Source organism: Gymnoscopelus braueri, assembly GCF_963280865.1.
Source record: "Gymnoscopelus braueri genome assembly, chromosome: 22".
NCBI classification, from domain to species: domain Eukaryota; kingdom Metazoa; phylum Chordata; class Actinopteri; order Myctophiformes; family Myctophidae; genus Gymnoscopelus; species Gymnoscopelus braueri.
In genome coordinates this window covers 18,927,121-18,942,913 of record NC_137624.1, presented here as the reverse complement: position 1 = coordinate 18,942,913, position 15,793 = coordinate 18,927,121, and positions in this window count along the sequence as shown.

Below are 15,793 nucleotides of genomic sequence, written 5' to 3'. Positions count from 1 at the left end.
GACATTGAGAAGCCCACATCTCAAGCACAGTAGATGATGCAGCATAGTGCTGAGAACATTGAGAAGCCCACATCTCAAGCAGCTCTCTCACGCTGCCTTGAGAGCTCACAGTGCCGCCAAGAGCGTAGGTAGCTCAACCTGAAATCTAGAACCAGAAGCAGAATTATTCTTGCAATTACCATGATGAGCCACCCTGGACGAGATGACGCCGTTATAGACCGCTGGGACAGGAATTTACTTCCTGAAGCCACTCACACATCCACGGTGAAGCGTGCGTGCTTCACTGTGGATGAGTGGGGACGCATGCTGCACGTCAATGCACGAGTGTGGCCTCAATCCTGACACAGTCAGAGCCGTTTCACACTCAGGTCCCGGGTGCGCATTCCAGACCGCTTGGCTAGTGTGAATGTAGCGAATCGACCCGCGAAACGGATAACCGTTCCGTTCCCGAAACCACCTCGGGAGGCAGTCTCGGATCCGAATCATGCGTTTTCGGGTACGGTAGCTGCAATGTGAAAGCAAGCGTACCGTTAGACGGAAGTGGCCCGCTATTTGGAATAGGTGACGGTATATAAACTCGACAAAAACAGCCAACAAAAACACTGCTCTTCTAGCCGGTGCTACTGAATGAATGAAAACGCCCCAGAATGCATTGCGCACTTAAAGGGATACTCCACTTTCAAATAAAATAAACATTAAAAATATATATTTTAAAAAAATGAAAGAAGTTATGGCAAAATCACGGCCCCCTCACACATTAGAGTGTGTTAAGGTGGGCTGGTGCATATTACTCTTAAGGTGGAACATAACAATTGAAATAATAATCAACTTATATTATGGGAGCCTTTCTAACAATTTTACTCATTCAATTCTGAACCGATTCTTAAAATTAAAAATTCTCTATTAGCTGTGAAGGGCCTTCTTTCATGTCTATCAGTCATGAAACATTGGCGGGTCTCCATCGCGCATTTCAGGTGCGCGAGCAGCGCATATAGTATATCTTGTGGGTATCTTGTGGAGTTTCAGCTACTATGCATCCCAGAAATATATAGCTTATAAGGCTTTGTAATTTGAAATTTGTAAGTAAATATGGTAACTCATTTAGATGTAGGCCTACGTAGGTTTATAGTTTCCCAAGGACTATAGCCGTTTCATTCATGATGCAATTTCTCTTTCATAACAGATACATACATGTGCCAGATAATCCCCACACCAAGAGAGTCAAAAAAGAAAAGACGTTGGATTGATGTACTTTATTTAGACATGAGACATGAGAAACAGTACATGGAAGTACAATTCACAATACAAGGTTTCAGTCATTCAGTCGGACTTCACTGTATAGGCTATAGTTGCCTTTTCATAAATGATATATTTTGGTACTTAAGCTGTCGTGAAAGTTTATAATATTTAGAGAAATTTAAAGTTTCAAATACAAAAGTATTAGTAGTTGTGAAGGTTAGCAAATTGGACATTTAGACTGAATGTTTCCTGTATCCTCATCTTGCGCTAATGCACACAAGTGTTTCACCAGGTTTTATTTGTGTTAAATTGTTTCTCATAAGCGTACATCCGTTGTCCGTCAACAACACATAAGTCTGTGGCTTGACTTCTGTGCGCTCTGTGTTGAGCGCTCAGTGCGTTCTCCCCGCTTCGGGGCGAAGCTCCCCAAAGACCGTGCACTTACATAGATCGCCTCCCATCCCCAGCATAGCTCTCCAGCCTATATTTCTGCGCGACGACCACAAACATTGTCGCACAGTTGATGACGTCTGTGTCCACAGAAGAAACACTATGTGCATGCCGCCACCTATAGGATCGGGGGTATACATGCAAGTGTTCTCTGATGCGATTGGATCTTGGGCAGTGTGAATGCTGGCCAGCCAAGCGTACTGGGGAACGCTTCGATTCAAACGGATCCAGTGAGAAACCGCCCTCAGTCGCACACCGCAAGCTGCTGGTTGCACTGCAACACTCGTCACCAGTGATGAACACACCGTGATGTGGTGCTAAATATGCCGTGAGCATCCCACTCTGGCGGATACCGCAGCGCCTCTTATACGGGGACAAATACTTCCAGTCACCCAGCTTTTGATAAGCATGAGACAAGCAAAGCCCATCAACATAGTGTAACTATTGATAACAGGAGCAGCCAGGATCGGAGTCCCTCTTTTATCCGTCCTGCGAGATATGTCGCGGCGAAATATATATATTTTATTTAATCGATGCGCACCAGCCAATCATGGACAAATGACTGATATCTTGACTCTACTGAAGCCCCACTATCTATCCTGTTGCAATAACTTTACTTCTGTAATCTTGATGCTCATAACATGACAACATCACTTGGCAGCCAACTTTTTTATATACCATGTACCTCCCACATGGAAGCAAGCATGCAGTGTTTAGCTTGTGCTACGACAATCCAGAGCTATCTACATAAGTAAGCATGCTGAGTTTAGCTTGTGCTACAACCAATTTGATAGCTTTACGCATGGGAAGCAAAACATGCTGTGTTTAGCTTGTGCTACCAACAATCCGAGCTTCCACATGAGAAGCAAACATGCTGAATTAGCTTTTGCTACGAACAATCCAAGCTTCCGCGTGGGAAGCAAACCATGCTATTCTAGCCTGTGTTACAAACAATCCAGAGCTATCCACGTAGCGAGCCTGCTGAGATAGCTTGTGCTAAGACAATTCGAGCTTCCACGTGGGAAGCAAACCATGCTATGCTAGCCTGTGCTACAAACAATCCAGAGCTATCCACGTAGCGAGCCTGCTGAGATAGCTTGTGCTAAGACAATTCGAGCTTCCACGTGGGAAGCAAACCATGCTATGCTAGCCTGTGCTACAAACAATCCAGAGCTATCCACGTAGCAAGGCATGCTGAGATAGCTTGTGCTAACAATTCGGCCTCCACGTTGGCAAAACATGCTGTGCTAGCCTGTGCTACAACACTCTAATCTTCCACATAGAAGCAAACATGCTGAGCTAGCCTGTGCTACAAACAATCTAAAGCTTCCACATAAGCAAACATGCTGTGCTAACCTGTGCTACGACAATCTAAAGCTTCCACAAAGAAGCAAACGTACTGTGTTAGCCTGTGCTACAACGTCTCTACCATCTCTTATCCAAGTGTATGCAGCAAAATGAGAATCCCTTTAGCTCATCCTGATCCTTAACGAGTGTAATTTAGCAATACAAGAGCATAAGCAACGATAGAATGCAACCAATAACGTCTAATCTGCACTGCAAGTTCATTTGTTTATTTCATCGTAATATGAACGGCCTACTTCACCTCCACCACATATTAGAGCAATTGAACTGCTACATGAATTGACAACGTCTGGTGCCATTTTCCTACTCTGCAAATAGATGCCAGACATAGCTACACGAGAGATAAACTATAGCCACCATCGCACCATAAATAAAATTAACGCGATATAATGCCAGTCTGCACAACTACAGACTGCTTTAAGCATAGAATGATCTATGCACATCCTTACAACATGTTCGCAGCCTTCTGATAAAGATACTGCTAAATGATGATTGGAATCCGAACGGACCCGTAACCTATGATATTTAACACCAACTAGACTTGCACATTTATTAATCCTACGCTGTGATGCTTAGTATTATTGCTGTTTAACACGTATTTGCAAGTCACAAGCAAGTTCATAACATATAATAATTTTATCAATATAATGCTTTAGTTGCTGTGGCTTACTGAGATTACTTAACATCTTATGCCATCCAGCCTGATTGAAATTTATTTTACCACGCAGACTACATAAAATAATAAATATAGCTTATGCCACGATTGGCACGTGAATAAAATCTCTGCCTGTATCATAACCACTGATCTGACGCCGGAGGCTTGAGCAGAGACTACAATTCCCAGGTTACACCAGAAAAGTCAACCAATCATAGAGTCAGACAGCATGACTACGGAACAAAACGTATCCCTTTATCCCATAACGTAATAGTTCATCCGTTCCAGCCCTACGCCAAAACAGAACCTCCTATAGATAACTGCTAAATCAATTTCAATGAATTCTAGCAGCATTAACAACTACTTCTTGAACGCTAGTCACAAGTTAGCTTCCCATCTCTCCTTCGCATGGGTAGAGAAGTGTTCGGTCATCAACTATAAGCCTCAAACAACATCCGGTGGACGATCTCTTCAGAATAAGAGTACCATCTAAAGCCACTGAACTAACCATGATACATTAAACTATAAATTAAGCAAGATGCAGCCAACTGAGCATATCCGTGTTTTAACCAGTACATAAAGATATTAATCTGAACATTAGAGCCAGAACAAGCAAAGCAAATCACAAAGTGAAGCCATGCCCTCTCTCTACCAAGCAGTAGCACTTACCAGCCATATCAGCGCGCACAGATCGGTGACGTCATCTCTTGAGAGAGAAGTAAACAACCAGGTCTAGAAACCCAATCTTGAGATAAAGTGAACTACTTTGAACAAATACACGCTAAACTGGGGACCATAACAGAACCCCAACGTTGCTTACGATAAGAAAACATAGCAACTTAAGCAACACTGTTGGTGAATTACCGTCAACCCAGTGCCATAGAGAGAGTTCTGACACTAGCGTCGACTCCCATTGTAAGAATGGAATGCGGAAGTGCTCCGTCTAACTCAATGAGGCAGTCCCATTGTTTGGAACTATAGCCCGGAATGCGGAAGTGCTCCGTCTAACTCAATGTTTGGAACTACAGCCCAAGGAGCCCGTTTTGCGGCGGAATCAAGCGTGTCGTTACTCTATTTCTACACTCTAGTTGACCATACTGATATCGATCAATGACGAACGCTACTGCTTTTGAGCTGAGCGTTTAGCAAGAGATTTAGCCATAATTTAATTTAGTTTTTTACTTAAGTAAGAAAGTAATACCACGATTAGAACCAGTAGCACGCAGCTGAGTAGCTATGATTACAACCATCAACCAAGGAACAACGACGCCGTATGACCACCTACATGAACAATATGAGACTATTCATGGTCAGCAGCATACGTACCCAGCTGTTTTTGGACTACCAGAGTCGATCTCTTTGGCCGGGGGAACCCGGGATGCCCCCAGGGGGAGGGACGCGATCCCGGTGTCCGGAGGAGGAGGACATGGTGAGGAGTACGAACGACCAGAAGATGAGTTTATATGACTTCATGGGCAGCAGCAGGTAAGCAGCGGTAGCAGGATCTCAGCAACAGCAGCAGCAGTAGCGACACACGTCAGCTCAGCAAGACAGGGCAGCCAGAGTGAGCAGGTAACAACGCAGTACCTATAACCACCCGATCAGGAGGAAAGTGCATGTGACTAGTCACCTGATCGGTTGCCCCAATCCCTTGAGTTGCCTGGCCTGAACTAGCTCCGTAAACTGCGCCTCATACATTGCACCCAATAATACTAAAGCAAGAAAGGCCAGGCCACTGTGATGGTGAGAGTGTGTTGTCAAATTGCACTTGGTGGTGGTTGGAGACGGAGAGATTGCAATACTGATAAAACCACAGAGGCGACATGTCATTAAGATCCCCATTCCACAATAGTACCATAGTGGCAGTGCATCTTCAGACTGTCCTCCACAAACGTTATAGACAGATTTTTCAAAAAACATTTGCCCACAGGGCATTATGTTTAACTGTCAATGGTACTTTAAACAATATTAGTCAGTAGCTGCCTTAGTCAGTAGCCCACTTTGAATCGCAAGGTTCTGGGTTCAATAACGGGCACTGTCAAGTCCGAGTATACTAACTAACTAATTAACTAACTAACTAACAAACTGATTAAAGATACATCCTACGGATGCGCTGGGACACATCATCAGTGATGTAACCTGAGGTCATTGGGTGTCTTTCAACATCAGACACCCACGCCCACGTGACCGGACCGGGGTTGATCAGACCACTAGACTACTAACCACCTAGTGGCTTTCTCTGCAACTTCAGTTGCGGATCTGATAGCCTTCCTCTTCGCAAAAAGAGGGGAGAGAGGGGAGTCCCACTTTTTTGTTGCGCCTTAGGTTTTCCCTTAGGCCGGGCGTAACAAAATGTGTCTCAAAATGCACAGCACAGTCTCATAAATGCTATATATATTATTATTTTTTCCATCATTTTATCTGTACAGATTGTTTTTCAAATGTATTCAAACACAAGGTGATAGCCCTTGTCATTTTATTAACAGCACTTTTATTTGGTCTGGGTCCCCAAAGTGTTGGGCCCCTGGGATTCACCCCTCACAACCCAGTGGCCTGACACTTTGATATCAGATTGTATGTTGTATGACCAGTGTTAGGAGTAACGTGTTAAGTTCTGTAAGTCCACAACTTAAGTTGGACACAACCAGTAGTGTATCTAATTACTTTTCCCAATCTAATAACATGGTTACAACTGAAATTTAAATGGGCTCATTATTGGTTATCTATGAGAAAATAGCTGACAACTTCAGAGAGGATTTTAGGGTTTATTATAATCCAATTTGGTGCACATCAACTCACCCAACAGAACTAATCAGACTGGTTGCAAGGTATGTATATGAATGCAGTTGAGTCTGTTATGTGTACTACTACTTTTCATCATAGTGATAATAGCTACAATATTAGATGAAATCTCAGAGTAGTCTTGTCTCACATTGCGCCACAGCAACCCAAAGAAAATGTGTACATTGAAACAAAAACAATGATGCAAAATGTGCATTCCCTACTAACTACTTTGTTTTATAAACTGGTGAAGTAATTCAGTTACTTTTTGAGAGCAGTAATTAATAAATAATGTCATTAACTTTCCCAACACCGTATGTCAAGCCTCTTTGTTTTCTATTTTTTAGATTAGAGTTGTTCAAATTCATGTTAGTGGCCTATAGGATAAAGGATAAGCTCACTGCTTAAATTGAGTTATTGTTATTGAGTATTCCATTTAAGAATCGCATCGTCATGCAATAGCCTGACGATTGTGATCATGCTTTGCCGGGAGATTCTCACCATGGTGACCATGTTTTTACACCATGCTTATCTCTTTTGTTTTTTATTCTACTTGTCTGACATCTTGTTAAAATCACATCTCTGCTTACCAGAGTTATTGCTTGCCTTTCTCTAGCCTGGCCATAAATAGGTAGAATCCTGTGACACGTTTAATTAAATTCACAGCTCAAGCTGTCAGCGGCTACACTGGGCCACCCTTCCGTTGATCCTAATGGATGCTCGCGGTCTATAATAACTTAGTGGCATATCCGCGGTGTCCGCTCAGCGGGCTGATGCTAAATAATGGGCCTTTTCATGTCCTTTGAAAAGAAAAAAGAAAAAGAAATGAAAACCCTATAGTCTGACTCTTCATAAGAAAAACAGATCTTAGGGGGAAAACTGGTGGAACTTTCTGTTTGTGTCATCAAACAATAGTTTCTCAATAAAGGCCCAGGGTGTTAGAAAGCTTATTGGTCACATAAAAGACCACATACAGGGCGATTCAAAAAGATAAAGTCCTCATTTGGTGCCCATGGGTGGATAAGACGAAATATCTGGAAGCACATTAATGAAGCCCAGCTGGCCAAAATTGTAATCCCACCAGAGATTTATTTTGTGTGTGTCACCCATGTAGCATCCATATGTGTTTTTAATTTTTCTTTAATGTATTGTTTCTGTGTGAGTAAAGTAAGAAAGAAGACTAGGCTAAAACCTAGTAAAGGGCTGGACTGCATGAACCACAGGAGCCTTTTTAATTTGAAACAAAGGATGCAGGAACCAACAATAGGCCTACTCACCCGGTGTAATTTCCTAAGTCATGTTCAGGTTTTTGTGTTATCCCTGCAGAGGTTTGGTTGTGCCAGTTTAATAGGTCATCCAGTCTGACTGGAGCCAAGTCAGCCTGGAACAAAGGGTTTGAAGATATGTACTCCACCATGGCCATGCAAGTAGCATTTGCCCTGGCTGGCATCAAATCATAATAAAAGGTCAGTTATTGAAACAGACTACATCCCATAGCCTGGCGGTACAACATCCCATAGCCTAGAGGGACTTGTTTGTTGTTAGGCCAACCGTATAACCCTTTTGGGGTTGTAAAACATTTTGGCCACTTCCCATTCAGCTTCCCTAATGTCACACCTGATATTTTGCATAGAAAGGTCAAAAGAAGTCAGTACGTACCAGAAGTAGCACTGAACCTGATAATACTGTGGCTCCAGCTTAGCATCATCCTAGTGCAATGATGAACAGGTAGATAAGAGAGTAGAATTGGCCTTCAGTTTATCAGATTTCAGCATGAGGATGGAAATCTAATTATAAATCCATTGTATCATATTGTGCATGCCTGTGTGTGTGTGTGTGTGTGTGTGTGTGTGTGTGTGTGTGTGTGTGTGTGTGCGTGTGCGTGTGCGTGTGTGTGTGTGTGTGCGGGCAAGCAAGAGAGAGAGAGCGAGAGAGAGAGAACATGGTAAGTGCAAGTAAATGTGCTACAGGATAGCAGGTAGACATCAAGCCTAGCATGTCTCTAAATAACATACTTACTGTAGCATCTGTGGTCAAGCAAACAGTATGCATCGATCTAAATTACAACGCAAAAAAATCTCTACAAGTAAACAGTATACATCTATCTAACATGTCGCATCTGTGTTACCAAGTGTCACTAAAATAAGTATAACTGAAATAATCTTTAATCAAAAATGTGCTTACTTTATTGTATTAAATTAAAGTAAAATATAGCTCCCAAAGATGAATCTCTTTTTCAAATGTTTAACAATGCACCTAAAAGTAAGACTTTGTTTTTGTTACTGTTTTATTGTTGTTTTTATTAAGTTGTTGTTTGCCATGGAAATGTGTTGTGCTGTGTTACCATTTATCCGTTTATACAGTACATCCAGGGCGAGTGTCTCATTGGATTGGATTGGATGTACTGGAACTGGAACGATGGGGAGCCTGGTTTCTGAACACACAATTTGCAACACACGATTTCTGAACAGTTTCTACCCGGCTACCATGAGACTGTTGAACAAGGCAAGAACAACGCAGGCTGAAATACTTATCTTACTTCCTTGTGCTAATGCTGCCTGGATTACCTTCCCTCATGTAGATTACATTCACACTTCCTTATGAGGATTCTACCCTGTGTGGTTCCACCCCGGGTGTTTTTTAACGATGTGAAATTTATGTTTTTTTACCTTTCCTGTTCCTTTGTCTATTGAACACCTTAGACTTAACATGGTCTGCTGCTACGTTTTTCTTTGTATCCCGCCTCATGGCAGCTTGTTATGCGCACACCTGCATATGATGCTTATGTTTCTATAGCTCCCAAAGATGTTTCTAAAAGAACATGACACGCATATTATGCTAATGTTGTAGCCATCATGTAGGCTACATACCAGCTATCACACAGCCAGACGAATCTGCAATTGCAAAAAGGAAATTCCCCTCGGCAGATCATTTGTTTGGTCATGCCAGGCTAACAGAATAGGCCTATATCTTTTAGTTTGTTCAACCTGTTTCTAGCCCGCTTTTCTTTGTCTTTTCTCATTTGTTCTCACTCTCTTTTCTCACCGAATGCTACAAAATGATGTCGTGCAAGCGGAAAAAGCTAAAAAAAAAAACAATAAACCTGTATACCTGTGATGTGACAATAAAGATCTTCAGCATTGAAATGGCAAGTTAGCCTGTAATGTCAGCACCAGACCTCAGGGCACGGAAGGCATGCCCACCCATGACAATAGCCATACACGACACAAACTACACAGGCTAAGCCAGCTACCCAGAGTGCGCCCTTAACCAAGAGAGCAGCAGCGGAGCAGAAAGTGCAGATGGTACAGGCAGGCATCACTGAACCCTCCCAACAGCCCCTGGGCCTCCCCAGTCGCCCTGCTCTAGAGGAAAGACAATACCTGGTTCTGTGTGGACTGAACACTGTGATACACAAAGATTCATACCGCTGCCCCGCACACTGTAGATGACACCCTTTATCACATCACAGGCTCCAGCTGGTTCAGCTCTTTGGACCTCCGCAACGGGTGCTTGCTGGTGGAGCTATAGCCCCTGAGGCCCATTCCAATGCTGTGTTCTCCATCGAACAAGGACTGTGACAATTCCAAGTTATGCGCATCCGGCCTCTGCAACGCTCCCTGACAGATTTGACGTCTAATGGGGAGAGTCCTGGCTATAGGATCCCTTGGAGCCTTGGGGTCTACCTTGATGATCTCCATGTCCATGCAGCAGAGATAGCCAGCCAGCCCCCTACACTGCTTAACACACAAAGGCAATTGTTCCTTTGGGACGAGCATTCAGCAGCTGCAAGAAGCACATACCTGGAACCAGGCAGACAATTAGTTGTGTACACTGACACCAGTGACAAGGGCCTAGCACAGTGCTGTCGCAAGAGGACGTCCCTGTTGTCCTTCACTCTCCCTCAGAAAGAGGACGAGAGCAATGACAGCCCAAAAGGCGTTAGGAGCAAGACATCGTTGTGGCCCTGAGGAGGTTCCAGACCTGGGTCGAGGCTGACCACTGCCCAAAATGGTCTGGAATATCGGCCCTGGATAAAGAGAGCAAAGCGTGGCTCATGTAAGGGTTGACATCCTGCGTCCCCATTGATTTCCACCATTATGGAAATCACTACATCATCAAAGCGATGGTCTATTTCACTAAGTGGCAAGAGGCATCCAGACCAAAACATGGCAACCACAGCAGAGAAATGTTCTGTCGGTCCGTGGCCCCAGAGGATTCCTTTAAGTCCAGTCCAGTATCAGCTCTATGAAGCTGTGCCTGGGTGTTACATGATTGGAATCAGAAATACGTTATTTGCCAAGGTCATGCAAACACTTACTGTTTAACTAGGGATGGGGATCAGGATTTAATTGATTCTGATCCAGATTCCGTTTCTGCTCATCAATTCTGGTTCTTATCGATTCTCCGTTTTGGTTCATAAAGGTTTAAAAAAAAGAAGAAAAACTAAATCGAGGTCAAATGTTTTGATAACAAAAATGTTCGTCAACCAAGTACATTTATGTCCCTGTTTGGTTTTGGTGTTTTGTCTGCCTGATTTACGTTTATTTAGGTTCTGCTCTGTGTTTAGTATGTTCTGTGTCTAGGTCTAATAGATCTGCTAGTCTGTTCTTCCCCAGGTGTTTTTTGTGTGTATCTTATTTTGTAGTATTGTTCCTGTACTTCCTGTTTGCCCTTGTAGCTATTACCTGTCTTGTCTAACCACCCTGATTATTGTTAATCCATGTCACCTGTGTCCTGTTTGTGTTCTAGCATATACCTGTGTTGACTGTCAGTTGATTCAGGTCTGTCCTGTTAGTCCCTGTGTCAATTTGAGTTGATCTGTTCTGTTCAGTGGTCTTGCATTTGGGTCCAACTCTTCACTCACCATGACAGAAACAGTTTGTCCTGAAAATGCAGGTGTTTAAAGTAAATGACCAAACACAATTGTCTCTGTAACCAAATTGTACAACTTTGTAATGAATTGTAACAGCTTATATGTTTATTCCAGACGACACAATGCAGTAGCAGTTGATGCTTGTTGTACGCTTTATAAGAAACGTACTGGATCATTAAATGATTAGGATTTCATCAATTCAGAGTCCTTCATTTTTATGCCACCTAAGCCACCAATTTGGCTTGGTTTAACTCTCCAGACTCCCCAGTCAGTTAAACTAGAAAACATTTTAATACAAAAACCCTATAATGATTCGTAATTTTAGGGAGATGGGTGCTCTTCTTGTAATCTCAAGAACTGAGCTGATGTACCAGAATTCAATTCCTGCAGGCTTCAAACATCCTCTTCATGTGATGTGGATGTGGATGGATCGGTAGGCTTTCACAATATACGGTTTACAGTAACCTAGGAAGACAACAATACAGTTGCACATGTGGACAGAGAGCAGCAAAGTCATTCAGTCTATGTAATATGGTGGAACCCCTAAATATCTTCCAGGCAGGTTACCAAGTCTAAAACTCACATTAACTTTGAAGAGTTGCGCAGACTGGAGCCAATTCTAATCAGTGAGTGAGCATCTGTTGCCTGGCAACAATCTTGGCATCAACAGATGTTTGCAGCGATCATTCATGCTAGGAATCTACATTATACATGTTTAAGTACTTGCATATTTTTGCTAAGCCTTAAGCACTTAAACCTTAAGCACTGCAGACAAAACAGGATCCCTGCTGTACATAAATGTTATCAAAGAGACACCATGTAGCCACTGAAGCTGGCCAATGGAACTTGGCAACAAGCCTCTCACCAAGCACTAGTGGTGCCAGCACTAGGTAAGATAACCATTCAACAGAGATCCAGTGGTGGAAAAAGTACTCAAATGTTTTACTTTCGTAAAAGTGTCAATACTGCATTGTAGAAAATACTCTGTTACAAGTAAAAGTCAGGGAAATAATTTTTACTTCAGTAAAAGTACAAAAGTCTTGCCAAATATACTTAAAGTAACAAAAGTAAAAGCACTCATTATGCAGAATGTCCCATTTCAAGTTTTCAAATTGTATGAAAATCTTTTGAAAATAGCCTAAATATATAGAGAGCTTAAGTGGTTCATGTATGTTTAGTAATACAAATCTAAATCTACAAAGTAACTAGTAACTAAAGTGGAGTAAAAGTACAATATTTGTCTCTGAGATGTAGTGGAGTAGAAGTAAAAGGATTGGCAATTGGAAATTCTCAAGTACAAATACCTCAAAATTGTACTTACTGTAAGTACAGTACTTAAGTAAATGTGCCTAGTTACTTTCCACCACTGCAGATATCACTTCTCCATTTATACAGAGTCACTGCACTTCACATCTTTATTTACGAAGTTCACACCCTCGAGCCCTCAGTTATACAATTACATTATCCGACAGTTCATTTAATCATCATGCAACATCAAAGGAATCCATAAGCTTTCATTTATAGCACTCACAGCTGGCTGATCTCCTAGCTCAGATCTTCAGTACAGAATAAAAGCATTTTAGATTGCCCGGTTTAAACAGAATACCTAAACATGGCCTCCAAGCAAGCCTAATTAGTTTAGGCTGTTTCAATCATTGTACTTTTGAACCTCTTTGGAGATGAATGAATGAATTGCAAGAAAGTTATTATATTTGCATTAATGCAACAGATGCTAGTGAAGAACAAAGGGACATGATGGAGATGTATTGACATAAAAAAGCTGTCTTCCTTTTATTTGCACCTTAAAAATAAAACAAAAGGCTCCAAGGCTCGAGTTGCTCCAGTGCCTTCATTCTTTTTGTTAGATGCTAGTGAAGTTTAGTTTGAAATGATGCAAGACAATAAAATGCAATTCAATGAAAATGTGTAAAACAAGAACAAAATATATAAGGGAATGTATAAAAGATACTGTATGAATGAATAAACATTCACATACTGTAGCTTTCCAGATTCCATATTATATGCCAGCTAATGTCATATTCACTAAGGCATTACAGTATGTGACAAGTTATTCATCATTTTGTCTCAGATATCCCAGTGCAATACATTAAAGAATATTTGCATATGTCATATATCACCATATGTTGCGGAGCCGTTGGAACACTCCTGCAGCTTTGCCGATTCTTGTCCGTTCAGCTTTCTCCACGTCTCCTGTACTCGAGATGTTGCTTCCGAGCTATGTGAAGTTGTCGACGTACTCGATCTCATGCTCGTCTATAGAGAGTGGTGGGGTGATGTTGTTCTTGACCGATGGTGATGTATATTCACTGAAGGAGTCATTAACATTATTAACAGAAGCTAAATCTTAAAAAGTGTGCCTTTACAACCAAAAACAAATGGACATTTTCGCCCAAGCGCTAGCCTATAGACCAAAGGCCATGGGGTCACCAAAATCAGAAGAGTTCTACCTGCAATCTGCCAATGAGTTTAGGAGGAATATTGCATGCAAAGCTCCCATTTTGGCCTGAGGGTGGTGCTAGAGGAAAGGTCATGGGGTCACCCAATTAGGCGTCATTCTCCTTGTGGCATGAAGGTGCACAGCACATTCCATGGCAATCAAGTTCAACATAGACGGAAGGACATGAGTTTTGTCCATTTATTGTAAGATAATGGAGAACTCTGGAAGTCTCTCAGTTGAAACTTTTGATCTAACTGGCTGATATATTTTAGACTTACTTGAGGCAGGCACCAGGCAGGCAAGGCAAGGCCGTTTTAATTGTATAGCACATTTCAACAACCAGGCAATTCAATGTGCCTTACTCAGAACATTAAGCCAAGGAAACACAATTTAATTATACAATGACATTAGGATGCAAACAAAAGAAGTAAAACATAACAGATATAGTTACAGTGCAGAAGAGAAAGAAAAAGAAACAAGAAAAGTAAATCAATCAAAGGTAGCGGCAAACATAAAGGTCTTTAGTCGTGTTTTAAAATAAATAAGAGTGGCAGTTTGTTCCAGATATGTGATGCATTAACTCTATAAGGTTTTGGCCCTATAACCAATCAGAGCTTTATAGACCAACATTAGTATTTTGAAATCAATTATTTGACACACAGGGAGCCAGTGTAAGAATTTAAGAACTGGTACTGTATTAGTAAGCACTTGTGCAGCAGCGTTCTGAATCAACTGTAGTCGTCTGATAGATTTTTTTGGGGAGACCTGTAAAGACACTGTTTTAGTATTAAAGTCAAGTCTGTACTATAATACTAGAGATATACATGATAAATGACTGATTAACTACGCTGTGCAATTTGCCACGGAGCAGTGGCGGCAGTAGTCCTGTGGGAATTCCTTTGTCATTGCAACATCACAAGAGATACAGTATAATGACACTGATCACACAGGCAGATCAGAAACACAAATATGAATTTGGCACAGAGGTTGCTACAAAAACAACAACAAAAAACAAGCAGGCTAGTAAAGATCAGCCACAGTATGACTCCACTTTTATCCCCAAAGCCTCATAATCCTTCAGAATGTATTAAAATGCCAAAAAGACAGCGATTTAAGTCCAACTCAAAATAAACAGAAGAAACACTGTATTTCCAGGTAATGGGTCCATGCAAGGAATTTGCTTGCACACAAGGTGCCGTAAAAAAGCTGAAGTAAAACCATTATGCCATTAATGCCAGACCACTGACAGCAGACATAAAACACTCAGAGCTCAGAGCTCCGATGAAGAATGCTAATAGGGATGCAGCTGGACAGTACAGACTTGAAGACTTTGACTTTGTGCTGACCTCAAAGCACACCAGAAGTATGATTATTATGAGGCTATTCATTGAAGCGGACAGGCTTTCTGCCGTATAAGAGGGCTCATCAAAAGCACATTTTCAGATTGTCTAAATACTGAACAGTCTCATTTGAATTGTTTTAACCGTGACTTCCTTTCTCCTTTTTTTTCTCTTTTACTTCTTACCCCTCCCCCGAAAGACCAGTGACCACCGTCAATCACAATCCAGCAACCAAATATGCAGTAATACAGTTAGAAATAGCTATGGTTCTGATGAGGTTATCAATACAGAAATACAAAAAGATCTATACTGTAGCTTATGCATGACGTACAAACTAAAGGGGAGTGCAGTGTGCAGGGGACAAAGTGTCATAGTGGGTTATAGATGCCGGGGTTGGGTTTCCTATGCATTGTAGATGCAACTAGCCATTATGCTTAATAATTTATACCCCGCCGTACAGTGGTGTGGCACGCCGAAAATAGCCTATCTACAAGCTCATAACATGTCATCGCGACGTGTTGTGAGCTTGCACATCAGCTATTTTCTGTGCGGCACACCGTCATACAATGAAGTATGAATCAGGTTTGTCTTCATTCTTGTCTTTAGCAGAGAAGAGAGGCCGACGCACC